This window comes from Peromyscus leucopus, chromosome 18 (assembly GCF_004664715.2).
Source record: "Peromyscus leucopus breed LL Stock chromosome 18, UCI_PerLeu_2.1, whole genome shotgun sequence".
NCBI lineage: Eukaryota > Metazoa > Chordata > Mammalia > Rodentia > Cricetidae > Peromyscus > Peromyscus leucopus.
In genome coordinates this window covers 18,871,925-18,887,357 of record NC_051078.1, presented here as the reverse complement: position 1 = coordinate 18,887,357, position 15,433 = coordinate 18,871,925, and positions in this window count along the sequence as shown.

The window sequence follows — 15,433 nt, the reverse complement described above, 5'->3', positions numbered from 1 at the left end:
GAAATCCCGGCACCCGTACAAGATGGGAGACAAAGAGAGGCGAATCCTTAGAAACTCATGGGCCCTCCAGCCTGGCATACACCATGGAAGATGACAGGAGACCCTGTCTCAAAGCAGAAGACAAGATGGATGTGAAATCATCGTCTGACGTTACTTGTGTACCGTGGCATCCATGCACCTGCACTCATGTTCCTGAACACACTGGAAAGAAAGAAAGAAAGAAAGAAAGAAAGAAAGAAAGAGAGAGAGAGAGAGAGAGAGAGAGAGAGAGAGAGAGAAAGAAAGAAAGAAAGAAAGACAGAAAGAGAGAGAGAGAGAGAGAGAGAGAGAGAGAGAGAGAGAGAGAGAGAGAGAGAAGGGAGAGGAGAGGAGGGAGGGAGGGAGGAGGGAGGGAGGAGGGAGGGAGGGAGGGGAAGGAAGAGGACATGCACTAGGCATGTTGGCACACACCTGTAGTCCCAGAACTTGGGAGACGGTGGCAGAAGAATCGAGAGTTCAAGGTTAGCTTTGGGAAGGTGAAGACCAGCCTAATGCTGTCTCAAAAACAAACAAAAGTAAAGGTAAAATGCCGAGAAACTAGGAAAAATGGTTATCATCTGACATGTAATTTGCAGTGTCCCGGTGCCCTCTTGTTGACCCTGTAAGATAAAATTACAATTACTATGACAAAATGGATGGCTAGAAAATACCATTATAAAGTTTCTCACTCAGCATAGACTTGGTCCATTGTGTACCAAATCCTATACTTCATATGCCGTGATGCTAAAGCCTTTTGCACTAATGTTGTCCTTGTCCTCTGGCTCAGTTTCATTTCCTGTTGCTATGTTTAAGGACCCGGACAAAGGCAATTTAAGGGCCTAAGGATTGATTTTGACTTGAGTTCAGTTTGTAGTCCATCGTATTAGGTGCAGGAGTTGAGGAAGGTGGTCATGTTACCTCCACAATCAGAAACGCAGATGGAGACAAGCAAGTGCTCCACCTACTTCCTCCACCTCTAGGGTCCCCTGCCTAGGGAGTGGTGCCATTCATAGAGAAGGGGTCTTCCCACATCAATTAATACAATCAAGAGAGTCCCACACAGACATGCCAAAAGCCAACCTGATGCAGAGTTCCTCAACGAGACTCTTCTGTGTGATTCTAGATGTGTCAAGTTGACGATTCCCTAACCATCACGTTCTCGAGCTCCAGCCCAATTTCAGGGGTTTGTGGCTGTCTGTATTTTGCCATTCACAGGCTCTGTCTCTCCTTTTTCTGGCAATGTCGATTTGGTTTTTTGTTTGTTTGTTTGTTTGTTTTTGAGCTGAGGATTGAACCCAGGGCTTTGCGCTTGCTAGGCAAGTGCTCTACCACTGAGCTAAATTCCCAACTTGTCGCTCTGGCTTTTTATTGGCCATCTTTTTTTATTCCCTTATCCACCCATGCGCCATGGATAAGCCACCTCACCTCAGCTCCCAGTGAGCAGGTGTGTTAGCCCCTGATGACCAGCCCCAGCCCTGTGGGTTGGGGTAAGCAGTAGGTTCACAGCTCACTCGGTGTATACGCAAACCTTTCTTTCGTATGCTCCGTGAGTTCATCCTCCCAGCCATAGGATCTTTGGAGAAAGAAAAGAAAATCCCCAATAGTTTTCTATGCAATTTGGTTTAGCCCTCTCCTATTTCAATCTTTCCCGTCCAGAGTAAATCGACTCTCTGGGGAGGAAAAGTCTTTATTTCCTCAAACAAATTAATCCTTCTCTTCGGGTTTGTCTTAGTTACTGTTCTATTGCTGTGAAGAGCTACCATAACCTAAGCAATTCTTATAAAAGAAAACACTTCATTGGGGGGCTTGCCTACAGTTCTAGAGGGTGAGTCAGTTATCCTCATGGTGGTGGGGGGGTATGCAGCAGGCAGACAGACAGGATGCTGGAGCAGCGGCTCTGAGCTTTACATCCTGATCTGCAGGCAGCAGACACCTACACACACACACACACACACATGAGAGAGAGAGAGAGAGAGAGAGAGAGAGAGAGAGAGAGAGAGAGAGAGAGAGAGAGAGAGAGAGACTGGGCCTGGAGTAAGCTTTTGAAACCTCAAAATCTACTCCAGTGACATACTTCCTCCAACATGGTCACACCTCCTAATCCTTCCCAAATAGTTCATCAACTGGGGACCGGGCATGCAAATATATGAGCATATGAAGGCCATTCTCATTCAGACCACCGCAAGGGTAACCTTAGTCACATAAATGTCAGTATGAATCTTGAAATGTGTTTTCCCTTTTTATTGTTATTTTATTTTCTAATTGTTTAAGAGTAGGTTCTAAGACCAGGAATGGTGGTATAGATTTATATTCCCAGCACTTGTCAGTGGAGGCAGAAGGGCCTGGACTTCAAGGTCGTCCTTGGTTACATAACAAGTTGAGGTGAGAGCTGGGGCTGTAGCTCAGTGGAAGAACACTTGCCTACCATACTCGAGGTGCTAGATTTGATCTCTAGAATTTCTAGAGTGAAAAAGGAGTAAGAGAGAAGGAGAGAGAGAGAGAGAGAGAGAGAGAGAGAGAGAGAGAGAGAGAGAGAGAGGAAGCCAGCATGAGCTAGGTAAGATTCGGTTTCAAAAAACTAATGCGGAAAAATACAAAATGTGCTGTTTATTCTCAGAATTTCCTCCCCTTTTTCTGTAATATAGAACTTTCCTGTAGCTGGAGTTATCTCTAGTCCTGCCCAGGGCTCTCAGTCACTCAGATCCAAATAAACACACAGATGCTTATATTATTTAAACTGTTTGGCCTAATGGCTTAGGCTTCTTGCTATCTAGTTCTTCCATCTTAAATTTACCCATTTCTATTAATCTATACCTTGCCACGTGGCTCGTGACTTACTGGTATCTTACATGTTGCTACTCATGGCAGCAACTGGTAGCATCTCCTGACTCAGCTTTCCACTTCCCAGAACTCTCCTTTTTCTTCGTCCCGCCTATACTTCCTGCCTGGCTACTAGCCAATCAGCATTTTATTTATTAACCAATCAGAGCAACACATTCACAGCATACAAAACATCCCACAGCACTTTCCACTGAATAACCAGCTTTTTTTTTTTTTCCTCTGTTATCTGGTAAACAAAATAAGGTTGGAACTACTCTGTGACTTGAAGTTTGGCTAGCCTCAGTTGAACTCGGCAGCCTGTGTCACTGGGTGTGATGGCACAGGCCTACAAGCCCAGCTTTCTGGAGGCAGAGTCAGGAGGGTCACAGCAAGTCTGAGGCCATCCTGGTCTACCCAGTAAAGTCCAGTCCAGCTAGGACTACACAGGGAGACCCTGTTTCAGAAGAGCAAAATGGCCTGGTGTGGTGGCTCATGGCTTTAATCCCAGCACTCAGGAGGCAGAGGCAGGTGAATCTCTGTGAGTTCCAGGCCAGCCAGGGACATGTAGAGAGACTCTGTCACAACAACAACAACAACAAAAACAAACCCAAGGTAGCATTTTAAAAGTACTTACTTTGTAAAATACCACGAACAAGGCAACTTGTAGGAACCTTATTAGGTCTTATGGTTCCAGAGGGATAATGTTCATCATGGTCTTATGGTTCCAAAGGGATAATGTCCATCATGGCAGGGAACTATGGCAGCAGAAAGAGCTGCCTCAGTGACAAGCAGTGCATAAAGAGAAAGAGACTTCCCCAAGTCCACCCCCAGTGACATATTTACTCCAGCAAAGCCACACCTCCTAAACCCCCCCAAACAACTATGCCAACTGGAGACCAACTATTTAACCATCTGAGCCTTCGGGGTATATTCTCATTCAGACCACCAGGAGTAGCATGTTTAAAGTTTCAAGAGACTCAAACTTAGTGTCCCAAAGCATAGAGAAAAGTGTAGATTTGACTATAATAAATCCCACAAAGACCAAAAGACGTATCAGCTTTGTCTCCCCTAATAGGTACAGGCCATGGGTCTATGTTCTCACCATGCCTTGGAGCAGGGTTGGATGATGCATGAGTATCCATCTTTCAGAAAGTTTTCTTTGAAAAGGTTTTGATCATCATTGTATTTTCAGATGCCATCTTTTAAGTTTTCTATGGTGACAGACAACAATACCTTCGCCTCTGTATGTGAGGAGTAGACCGTCTACTGACTGTTTCTTTAGCTACAGAGACAGGGCAGTCTAAGAAGAAAGCAGAATTTTATTGTTTAGAGCTTTGGAGCTCCTGGGTGAAAAAATTATTTTTAGAGATTATCATTAATAATTCATGAGTGAGAAAGCATTGCCAGACCCAGAAATTCAATATTTTTGTTTGTAACTTATCTTTACATATTCTTGCCAGTGCCCTTAAGAAGCAGGCCCACAGTGAATTCACTTTGGATGTTGGACATGAGGTCTGATGCCTAGTATTCCAGATGCAAAGGCAGATGACCCCCAGCCCCTGGCCTGTGTCTTCTCCAGTCTCATCTAGAAGCTAGGATCCATATTAGCTAGCCCTTTATCTTTCATCAAAAAATATGTATGTGTGGGGGTCTTTTGTCTGTGTGTATGTGTATAAACCCTAAGCATACAGTGCCCACAGAGATCAGAAGAGGGTGTCAGATGCCCCTGGGACTGGAGTTACAGATGGTTTTGAACCACCAGTTGGATGCTATGAACTGAACCTGGTCCTCTGGAAGAGCAGCTAATGCTCTTAAACACTGAATCATATCTCCAGCCCCTACAGTAGCCCTTTAAAAGAACTATATTATATTGTTGACTTGGAGATGTGAGCACCTACACTTGACGTCTTTTATTTTTAAATTATTTTATCTAGTGATAGAAAAGAGAAAATGCTAGTTTGCCCTGAATTCTCTTCAAAGAGAATGGAAATTAAGGATGAACCAAGGTCTCCTGCCTCCAAGTATGAAACATGAGAAATAGGACTCTTCTTCCCCATAAGCTTTATAAATCAACCTGACATTTCTTTCCTGGAGCAAGATGCTTCCATAAATGTGATTTTACAGTTCCTGAAAGCTGGGGCATCTTGGTCTATTTGGGAGGAGCTCTGAATCATGGGGAGAAAAGTTTTTTGAGCATCACATATAATCACACATGTCTCATCCCTTCGTATGTGATGGTTAACCCTTATTGTCAACCTGACAAGCTCTGGAAACACCTATAGACAAGCTTCTGATAGTATCTATGAGTGATTATTAGATTAGGTTAACTGAGGGGGAAGACCAACCCTAAATAATAAACAGGAGAAAATGACTGGGTACCAGCATCCATCATTCTGCTTCTTGATCATAGATGTGATGCGACTTCAAGCTGCTGCTCTTCCCATGTGCCATACCTTCTCCTCCGTGAACTGTGAGCTTTTCTCGGGCTATGTTTATCACAGCAACCCGACAGTTAACTAATACACACCACGTGCGTGTCCTTCAGAGAGGGCTTACTTTGGCTTATAGTTTCAAGGGTGGGTACAGTCCTTCCTGTGAGGGAAGACATGGTAGCCCGTAGAGAAGACCCAGGGCCAGGAGGCTGGGGGTCCACAACGCGCCCACGCTAAAGAAGCAGAAAGTGAACAGGAAGTGGGAGCAGGTAGAAAGCCTCAAGGCTCTCCCCAAGTGACCTACTTCCCTCCGTGAGGCTCCACTTCCTAAAGGTTCAACAGCCTTCCCAAACCACGACCAGCTGGGGACCGATCAAGCGTGCAGCCACATGGCCTAGGGGGGACATTTCACATCCAAACCACAATGGCGGTGATGGTCGGTGGTTTCTGTGTTTTGATTTTGAGAGAGAGAGTCTCATGTAGGCAAGGAACTCAGGCCTTGCTTGGAATGCACCAACATAGCCAAAGATCCGAACTCCCAATTCTCCGGACTCCCACCTCACGAGCGCCGTGGAGCCAGGCTAGGAGCTTCTACTTGTGTCTTTGGTTAAACCGTTGTCTGTCCGTTTCCACAGACTGACGCTCATGTCTGTCCAGGCGACCAGACCTTCGCTGGTTTTCAGTTTAGGATAAATTGAATGTTTTGGACTTCGCGGCACATTCTAACGTGATGTGCCGGCTACTCTCCTGCCCCACTTTTGGGCTTAAAGAACAAAATCCGCTGAGCCATCTTGGCAGCCCAGTATCAAGTGATTTTGGAGCATCCGCCGAGACAATGACGACGTTTGCTTTCTGAATATGCTAATGATGTAGATTATAATGGTAAATTTTCCTATTGATAGATTCAATGAGAATCTATGTAATCACGTTTTGGGTTTCAATGCGTTGTGTGATCAAGTTTATAAATATTTTAATTAGAATGCCTGCATGAATACCTGAGCCAGCCTAAGTGCTGGATTGCTAGTTTCTATGCCTTTCTGTCTCTCTGGGTGCTTTATTGTCTGGGGACAGCATTAGACTGCCTTTGATATGAAGGTTATCCTCATTCCATAGAAAGTGTTCTTTTCTCTGCCCTGGGATATGTAAATAGCACAAAACCATCCGTTTCTTGGAGCTCAGATGAATCTCATTGGAACTGTATAAATATGGTGCCCTTTTCAAAGGTATCTCTGTATTATTTATCTCTTGCCGTTTAGGAAATCACCTCTAAACTTGCTGGGCTGGAATATCAGTAAACAACCCGCATCCCCCTAACCCTGGGGTCTCAGCAGGGAATCTTAGCTTGAAGGGCCTGAGTTTGTGGTCAGGTGTGACTGGGGCTACAGCCATCCAAAGACTTTTTTGGCTTCAAACCAGCCCACTAACATGACTGGCAGGTAGACCAAGGGCTCCTCTTCTACAGACCTCTCCACAGGGTTGCAGTGTAACGCACAGCATTTGAATATTTGCTCCTCAGCAGGTCGTCCTGTTTTGGAAGGTTTTTGAAACCTTGGAAGGGGTGCCTCGCTGTAAGAAATAGATCACTTGGGGTGGGTCCCTGGAGGGATCTATCTATCATCTCTGGCCACTTCCTGGCTCAATCTCTGTGCTCCCAGGTCTACATGTGAACAGTTGGCCTCTGCCACATGCTTTTGCCGCCATGATGTTCTGTTGAAGGCATGTGGCCAAGCAACTGTGGGCAGAACCTTCTGAAACGGAGAGCCAAAGTAAACAACTCTTCTCTTGATTTTTTTTTTTTTCTGGGTCAGGTATTTATTCATGGAAGTACAAAAGGAAGTAATACAGTATTTCGTAATTTTCACAAGCTTTATCCTAAATTGTCAGTTACATATTCTGTAAGTTTTAACTCAGAAAGTTCTCTCTCCAAAATTATGCATACATACACACACACACACACATACATATGTATATATGTGTGTGTGTGTGTGTGTGTGTGTGTGTATGTGTCTCCCTGTGATCTAAAATTTTTGCAGCTTTATTCTAATTATATGATTTCCCAGAACTTAAATATTTGGTCTAACTATCATGTATCTTTATATTTAAAAGTGTTCATTGCATATGCTAGTTACTTTTCTTGTTTTGTGTTAAAATACCCTGATAAAAACATTTTAAGGGTGAAAGGCTTATTTTGTCTCACTGTTTGAGGGTACAGTCTATCAGGGTTGGAAAGTAATGGCCACAGTAGCTTGAGGCAGCTGGTCACACTGTATCCTAGCCAGGAGTCAGGCATGAATACTCATGCTTGCCTTACTTTCTTGTTCTTATTCAGCCCCAAGACCTCAGCCCATGGAATGGAACTGCCCACGTTTAGGGTGAGTCTTCCCACATAAATGAACTGAATCTAGATAATCCCTCACAATCAAGAGAGGCTTGTCTCTCCAGTGAGTTGACAATATTAACCACGCATCCATTTGGCGGGGGGAGGAATAGATTATTAATTCCATTAAGAAAATAGTTCACCAGGCAGTGGTGGTGCACACCTTTAATCCCAGCACTCGGGAGGCAGAAGCAGGTGTATCTCTGAGTTCGAGGCCATCCTGGGCTATAAAGTGAGTTCCAGGACAGTCAAGGCTACACAGAGACACCCTGTCTCAAAAAACAAACAACAAAAAAGAAAGGAAGGAAGGAAGGAAGAAAGAAAGAAAGAAAGAAAGAAAGAAAGAAAGAAAGAAAGAAAGAAAGAGAGAAAGAAGGAAAAAGAAAACAGTCCATCTTTCTAATGCTGATTTGAGATCTCTCCTGTTCTATAATGAATTTCCATAAGTAGCTGGGACTATTTCTAGACTTTCTGTCATCTGTCTAGTACAATATTAAATAACAACAGAAGGGTTTGGAGTTTAGTGCAAAGGCCTTTGGTTTTCCCCCGGGAAGGTGATGCTGGTATTTGGTCTGGAACAGATTTAAGTAGGAAGCGTTCATCTATTTCTCGTCTACTGTGATTCTTTGTTTTGCTATCTGAGATGTCGTCATCGTCCCATGACTTTTCAGGATTATACGTGTGGTAGTTTGAACGAGGATGGCCCCTCATAAACTTGAATCTGTTCCCCAGTTCCTGGACTGTTTAGGAGGATTTAGGGGAGAGGGCCCAATGAGAGGAGCTCTGTTACTAATAGTGGTCTCTGAGGTTTCCAAAGCCCACGCCAGCTTGTCTCACCAGCCTGCTGATCAGGACGTCAGCTCTCAGCTACTGCTCCAGCGACATGCCTGCCTGCCCGCCTCCCTACCTGCAGCCTTGCTTCCTGCCGTGATGATCATGGACGGACTCACCCTCTGAAACTGTAAGCAAGCCCCCAGTTAAGTGCTTTATTTTGTTTTATATAAGTTGAAAAATCCTTTCTTTCTGGTTATGAATTGCCGTTGCATTCTTCTTGTCTATAGTTACTCATTATTGAGTGTTTATGGTTAGTTAAAACTGTCAACTTGACACAATCACCTGGAGAGAGTCTCAGTGAGGGACTGAATCGGTAAGGGTGACCTGTGGGCATGTATATGGGGGGAGTACCTTGGTTGTTTTCATTGAAGTGGGAGGAGCCATCCACTGTGGGCAGCACCATCCCCTCAGCAGGGCATCCTGCATCCTGGGTCATATTAGAGTGGAGAGAATACACTGAGCATTACTATGCATGGGTTCATCTACTCTGCTCTTGACTGTGGCTGTGGTGTGAGAAGTTGCTTCAAGTCCTGCCCACCTTGACTTCCCTGCAATGATGGACCATAACCTGGAATCATAAGCTAAAATAAGCCCCTCCCCCTAAGTTGCCTTTGTCATGGTATTTTTTTTATAGCAAGAAGAAATGAAAACTAATTCAGGAAGTAATTTAAAAATGAGCTTGTGGCTTCCTTATCTCTTACAGACACTGTGAGATATGAATTTTATATTGCCTTCATAAAAATAATTTGTAGTGCCAGTTAGACAGCTGTGTGTGTATGGGTGCCAGCAGCCAAGGCTGGCACCCTGAGTTCAATCCCTGGAACCCACATGGAAGAAAGAGAGAACCAGTTCTCCAAATCTGTCATCCGACATGCAGGGAGCTTTTAGTGTGCTGAGCACACGGATGTCCCGGGAAAGACAGTATGTCTGTGTGGCTGGAGCTCTCGGGGTCACAGCCTGGGCTCTGGCAGACCTAACAGGCTAGGCTCAGACACCCCTCCCTCCTCAACACCCCAGTTAAAGAGACAAGTGATATTGAAAAGCAGAGAAAGTGAAGAGGACACCTCTCTCTCTCTCTCTCTCTCTCTCTCTCTCTCTCTCTCTCTCTCACACACACACACACACACACACACACACACACACCAAGTCCACCTTCCAGGTCCTGATGCAAGGTTTAGGTTTAAACAGAAGGCAAGAAACATCCAGAACTAGAGAGTCTTAGTCAAGGCAGTCTCATAGTTGTCATGGCTCCAGTCTGTCCTGCAAGGCTTTCTGGGAAGCGGCCAGAACTGTGTGCAATCTATTCCGTTTTCTTATTTATCATTATTATCGTGCATATGTATGATGTGTCTGTGTGGGCACACACTGCCGCAGCACATCGTGGAGGTCAGAGGTCAGCTTCAAGGAATCATCTCGCTCCCTCCATCTCTATATATGTTCTAGGGATATTGAACTCAGGTTATAGACTTTTTTTGGCCAGGACCTTTGCCTACCTGTTGAGCCATCTCACTGGCCCAGTGAAATCAGTTCCTAAGAGACAAGATTCCCCCTATGGCTGGTACCAAGGCGCCAATCCTTTCCTTCTAGCATGGGTCCGCTTAGGAAATTCCAGTCTCTTGAAGTCCATCGTTTTAGTAGTCTGATACTCCAAGGAAGAGGCATGATGTCTCTTTCTTTGAGGGTCTTTTTTTTGCCATGACATTTACCCCTGGAGAGACCCAAGGAGGTCCCAAGTTCTAGCCCCAAACCTTGAATCTGGCTGCTCCTGAGTTGTATATTTTTAATAATAAACTCGAAATAAGTAACCTTGATTATGTGACCTCTGTGAGCCATTCAAGTGAATTATAAAATCTGGAGGGAAGGTCATAGAACTTTCAGCTTGTTGCTGATGGGTCAAAAGCGCAGGTGCTGTAACTTGGATTTGATATCTGAAGTGGGGGCAATTTAGGTAGCCCAACCCTTTAATCTGTGGGGTCTGGGCTATTCCGAGGTAGGCAGCCTTACTATTGGGGATCTCTCACTTCTTGTTTTGAAGGAAAGAATTCAGTCAAGAAACACAGACCATTAGAAGCTTCTTTAGCAAATCTAAGCAGAGCAAATACTCCAAAGAGTTCGGAGTGGGTTGCCTCAAGGCAAAGAGCAGCCCTAGAGGTTCCGTGTTTCTTCAAGATTTATTTTTAAGAAGTCCTAAAGGAAAGCACTGGATTCCCTGAAGCTGGAGTTATGGCAGTTGTGAACCCTCCTACTTTGGGGATCTGAATTTAGTCCTCTGGAGGAATGTCAAGAAGTCTTAACTGGGAAGCCCTCTCCCCAGCCCTGAGTTGTGAATTTTAAAGAAAAGATTATGAATATGTATGAGGTGGGTAGCATATTCATGAGATGAAGCATCTCCTATCCAAAATCACAGTGAACCACGTCTCCTTTTAGGTATTCCTTTCCACAGTCCCCATAAAAATACAAGGCTCCTGAGCAGCAGTACACATGGAAATGACACCAGGTCTTCTGAGGAGACAGCCTTCATTAGCACACATGTAGGAGACTGCTCTTAGTTTCCAATGTAGAGAAAACATCCTAAATGCAGCTTCAAGTATGTCTAACCACCAAGGCTTTGTGACTGTCAAGGGACACAGCTAACTGTCTTCCCCAGTTACCATGTATCTAACTCCTTGCCTACCCAGAGTATTGGTGTCAGAACTGAATTTGGAGACTGAGAGTTGGATTAATGGCTGGGTGTAGGAGCCCAACGTTTTGCACACTGGGCATCAGAACCCGACTGAGGTGAGTATCGAGAGTCAAATACAGGAGATAGGGGTTTCATCTGGCTGGAAACTGCTACTGAATGTCATAGTAGGTGAGAGCGTGAGGTCATGATCGTCATGATCGTCATGATCCGAGTGTGGGGCCTGCTGACTTCTGCGCTGTCAATGCCGAGTCTATCTGGAGAGATGACGTCACCAAGAAGCCACTTCTGGGAAGGTCTCGGCTGAAGAGGAAAACAGTATAAATGGTATCCATGGAAATTTCCTCTGTTTCCAATGAGCACAATGAACGATGCTACTTTATTTCACTTTAAAACTTTTCTTGGGAATAGCTGGCCACCTGCCTTCTGGCTGAAATTTATTCTGCATTATAAAAATTAGAACCTGCCACAGAAATCAGCATGAATCATAGACAAGGCAAAGAAGGAAGCAGGTTAGACCTTCTGAAAGCAAGGACTTGACTAAAAGAAAACTATATAAATTATTGAGTTATCTGCATTTTAAGTATGCCATTGCTGGGTAAGTATGACACATCCTTGTATTATCACCATCTGAGGACTGGTGTAGCTATAAATAGAGAGATTCTTTTCAAACCACCTCCAAAGGTACACTTGCTTCAGATTCAAAAGCTGGGAAAGCATTTACTTTAAATGAGGTAAGAAATGAGAACTTAGCCTAGAAAATTATTTCAGTACTGACTAATGGCACCATCATATTTTTAACCTATATGATAGATCATAATAGAAACTTATTTTTAAATTATAAAATGACTAATTTCTTGCTTAAGGGAAACTAGTCTAAAATTAAGTCTAATATTATGATAACTGACTTTAATGTAAAATTTGGGGGAAATTTTTATTGAGTATATATTCAGTAGAAAATTTTGCTGCACGATTCTGTGGGTAGAATTTATGAACTACAATTTATTATTTCATTTTGAATTAATGCTATGAGTGGAGAGAACTAAGGAATCTTTAGATACAGTGTAGGAACTGTGTAATACTGATTTTTAGTCCTGTGAGTATCCAGGCTGGTTAGTTTGAGGTGGAAGTGTTGGGTACACATGCCGCAGTTAAAAGAGACCCATAGTAAATGAGACTGTTTACTCATTCTGGAATTCTGATCGGGCTGCTTGTGACCTTGGCATTACCTCTTGTGAGTGTCAATTATGCTTCAGATCATTCCCGACATAACTATGAACCCCATCTAAGCAGATCCACGCCTCAGTGACTCTTAAGTCTATGACACCATGTCCAAGAATCTCAAGTTTTGCCACAAATTCATTAAGTTAAAAGTTTATGTGCAAATTAAGTTCTCCTGTGTTCAAAGAACCAAACAATTTGGTTTACAAGTGTGATGTGTCATGCTCTACTTAAGCCCTTCCCATAAAGTCTTTCATGACTGGCGCCCACTCTACCCTGTTCCTACTTCTTATTCTCTGCAGGGTACTTTCTATTCAACTTCTTTTTATTATTTTATTTTAACACAAGATGATCAACCATGCTCAACTGTCCATTTTCCCCCAAAGACTCTTCCTTTTCTCAATGTAATTTTTTTTTTTTATCCTTCAGTGCTTAATTCAGTTCTTAGTTGCTATGGAATAATCCTCTTGTACACTGTAAAGATTTGTCACTCAAATTGATGTAATAAAATGCTGATTTATTAAAATGGTGGGTAGCTGGACAGCAAGGTAGGCAGGAAAGCCAAACTAAGAATGATGGAGAAAAGGGTGGAGTCAAGAGTTGCCAGCCAGATGCAGAGGAAGCAAGATGAGAATGTCATACTAAGAAAAGGTACCAAGGTACCAAGCCACGTGGCTAAGCACAGATAAGAATTGTGGGTTAATTTAAGTATAAGACCTAGTTAGTAATAAGCCTGAGCTACCAGCTGAGCATTTATAAGTAATATTAAGCCTCTGAGTCAATTATTTGAGAAGTGGCTGCTGCGTATTTGGGAGTTGCTGGTGGGACAGAAACTCTTGCCTACACTTAGTACATGCAATTAGTCTTCCTGGCCCTTGGTTAATTTTCACCTTTTTCTTCCCATGGTACAGCATCCAAGTGATATATTCAAGCATTCATATATTCTTAATAAATGATTGTTTGACATGCAACAGGACTTATTTTCTATGAATAGTTTCCCATGTGTCTGGGTTGTTTAGTTATCTGCTGTAATGTATATTAACAATTTACTTCTATAAACAAAGCACTGATCATCTTAATAGGAGGTGATAATAAATACAATTTTAAATAACAATTAATATCACAAAACCAGGGCAGTTAACATTATTCTTATTGGTTAATTTCCTGATATACTTTCCTGATTTTCCACCATATACTTTCTCTTGTATACCATTTGAGGGCCTCTTTACAACACAATGATTTTTCGCTTATCACTTCCTATAGAAAATTGGCAACTTAATTCAGTCTTGCTTCCAGAATGTTCCTCCAGTTCTACCTAATTCCTTTCAGTTTGGCTCAACATATTACCTGACAGAAAAATCTGAAGGAGGGCTGATTCACCCAGCTTATGGTCCATGGGATATAGTCCTCCATAGTCTGGAAGGAGGGCTGATTCACCCAGCTCATGGTCCATGGGATATAGTCCTCCATAGTCTGGAAGGAGGGCTAATTCACCCAGCTCATGGTCCATGGGATAGAGTCCTCCATAGTCTGGAAAGAGGGCTAATTCACCCAGCTCATGGTCCATGGGATAGAGTCCTCCATAGTCTGGAAGGAGGGCTAATTCACCCAGCTCATGGTCCATGGGATATAGTCCTCCATAGTCTGGAATGCACGGAGGTCAGAGTGTCTTGCAACCGTGGTAGCAGAAGCATGTGGCAGTGGCCATGTGTAAAGGCTGCTTGTCACACGGCATGGATCAGGAGATGGAATGCTTAGCTGTAAGTGGAACTGGCCTATAAAACTCAAGCCCCCACTTTACGGCCTTAAATAGGCCAACTAGCCCTCCCCCACCAAGTCCAAAAGATTTCATGACCTCCCAAACGAATGCCACCAGCCGAGGACCAAATGTTCACGCAGAGGGGCCTGTGAGGGCCATTTCACACTCAATCCATACCAGTTGCCTGGAGGCGTTCTTATCCGGAGAGACCTCTGGCTTTGCACACTGTTACCACACTTCCAAGTCTGAGTAGTGACAGAGGGGTTCAGGGACACCCCCAGAAGAGCGGTTCATGATGACCCATCTTTGGCATCAAATGGACGAGACCCACAGATGTGCCCTCACAAGCATGGTGTCTGTGGCCCTAGCAGGGAGCCAACCAGACAGGAGAAATGTGACTGAGTTCGGGAAGCTGGAGCGGGAAGAGATGATGAACATAACCATGACTTTTAAAACATCCAGCCGTTGCCAGTTTTCCAGAATCTGATTGGCCATGTGACTAGATTGGCAGGACCTAGACTCAGGAAGGCGTCCAAGGTTGGAAACTGCCTCTTGGCTGATGTAAGGGGAAAGATAAAATTTCTGCCCCCCACCCCCCAAGGACATGAGAATGAGAAAGGCAGAGGGCAGAGAACGCAGTCAAGCTTTGAAGGTCTATTTTGTATTATTAAGCAAACAGCCTTTTCTTATTCACGCTGGATACAAAGGAAATGACGTGGAGGCAAGTGCCGGAAGAGCTGAGTAAATGAAAGAACATTGCTTTGCACAAAAATATTAGTTCTTTCATTAGAGGGGTGCGTGCGTGCGTGCGTGCGTGTGCGTGTGTGCGTGTGCGTGTGCGTGCGTGCGTGCGTGCGTGTAAAGATAAATGAACCCAAGTAAGCACGTTAAAAACCCAGCCTTCTGGCTATGTGGTCTCTCTCATCTAGGCCGCTGGCCTACAAATGTGTTCCCTTTCAGCACCAGGAGCCCCGGCTTGCTACAGTCCCCCACTCACAGAGTGACGTAAACACATTTATTACAGCCCACTGCCTTGCTGGTTCTTGCTTGACTCTGTGATCTGTATACTCCGGGGGTCTGTGTTTGACCAGCAAGCCCCTCTGCACGGGAGACAGTTTACAGAGAAAGGCGGAGTGTGCCGCCGCCGACAGAATCCCAGGATGTGGACAGACTGTAGGACGGGGCACCGGATGACCACGCTAATTGGACTGGCTGTTTCTCAGGATATTATCCCAAATGAGGAAGTCAGAGTTTAGAAAACAATGTAGCTATCGTAGAAAACACAGGAGTCG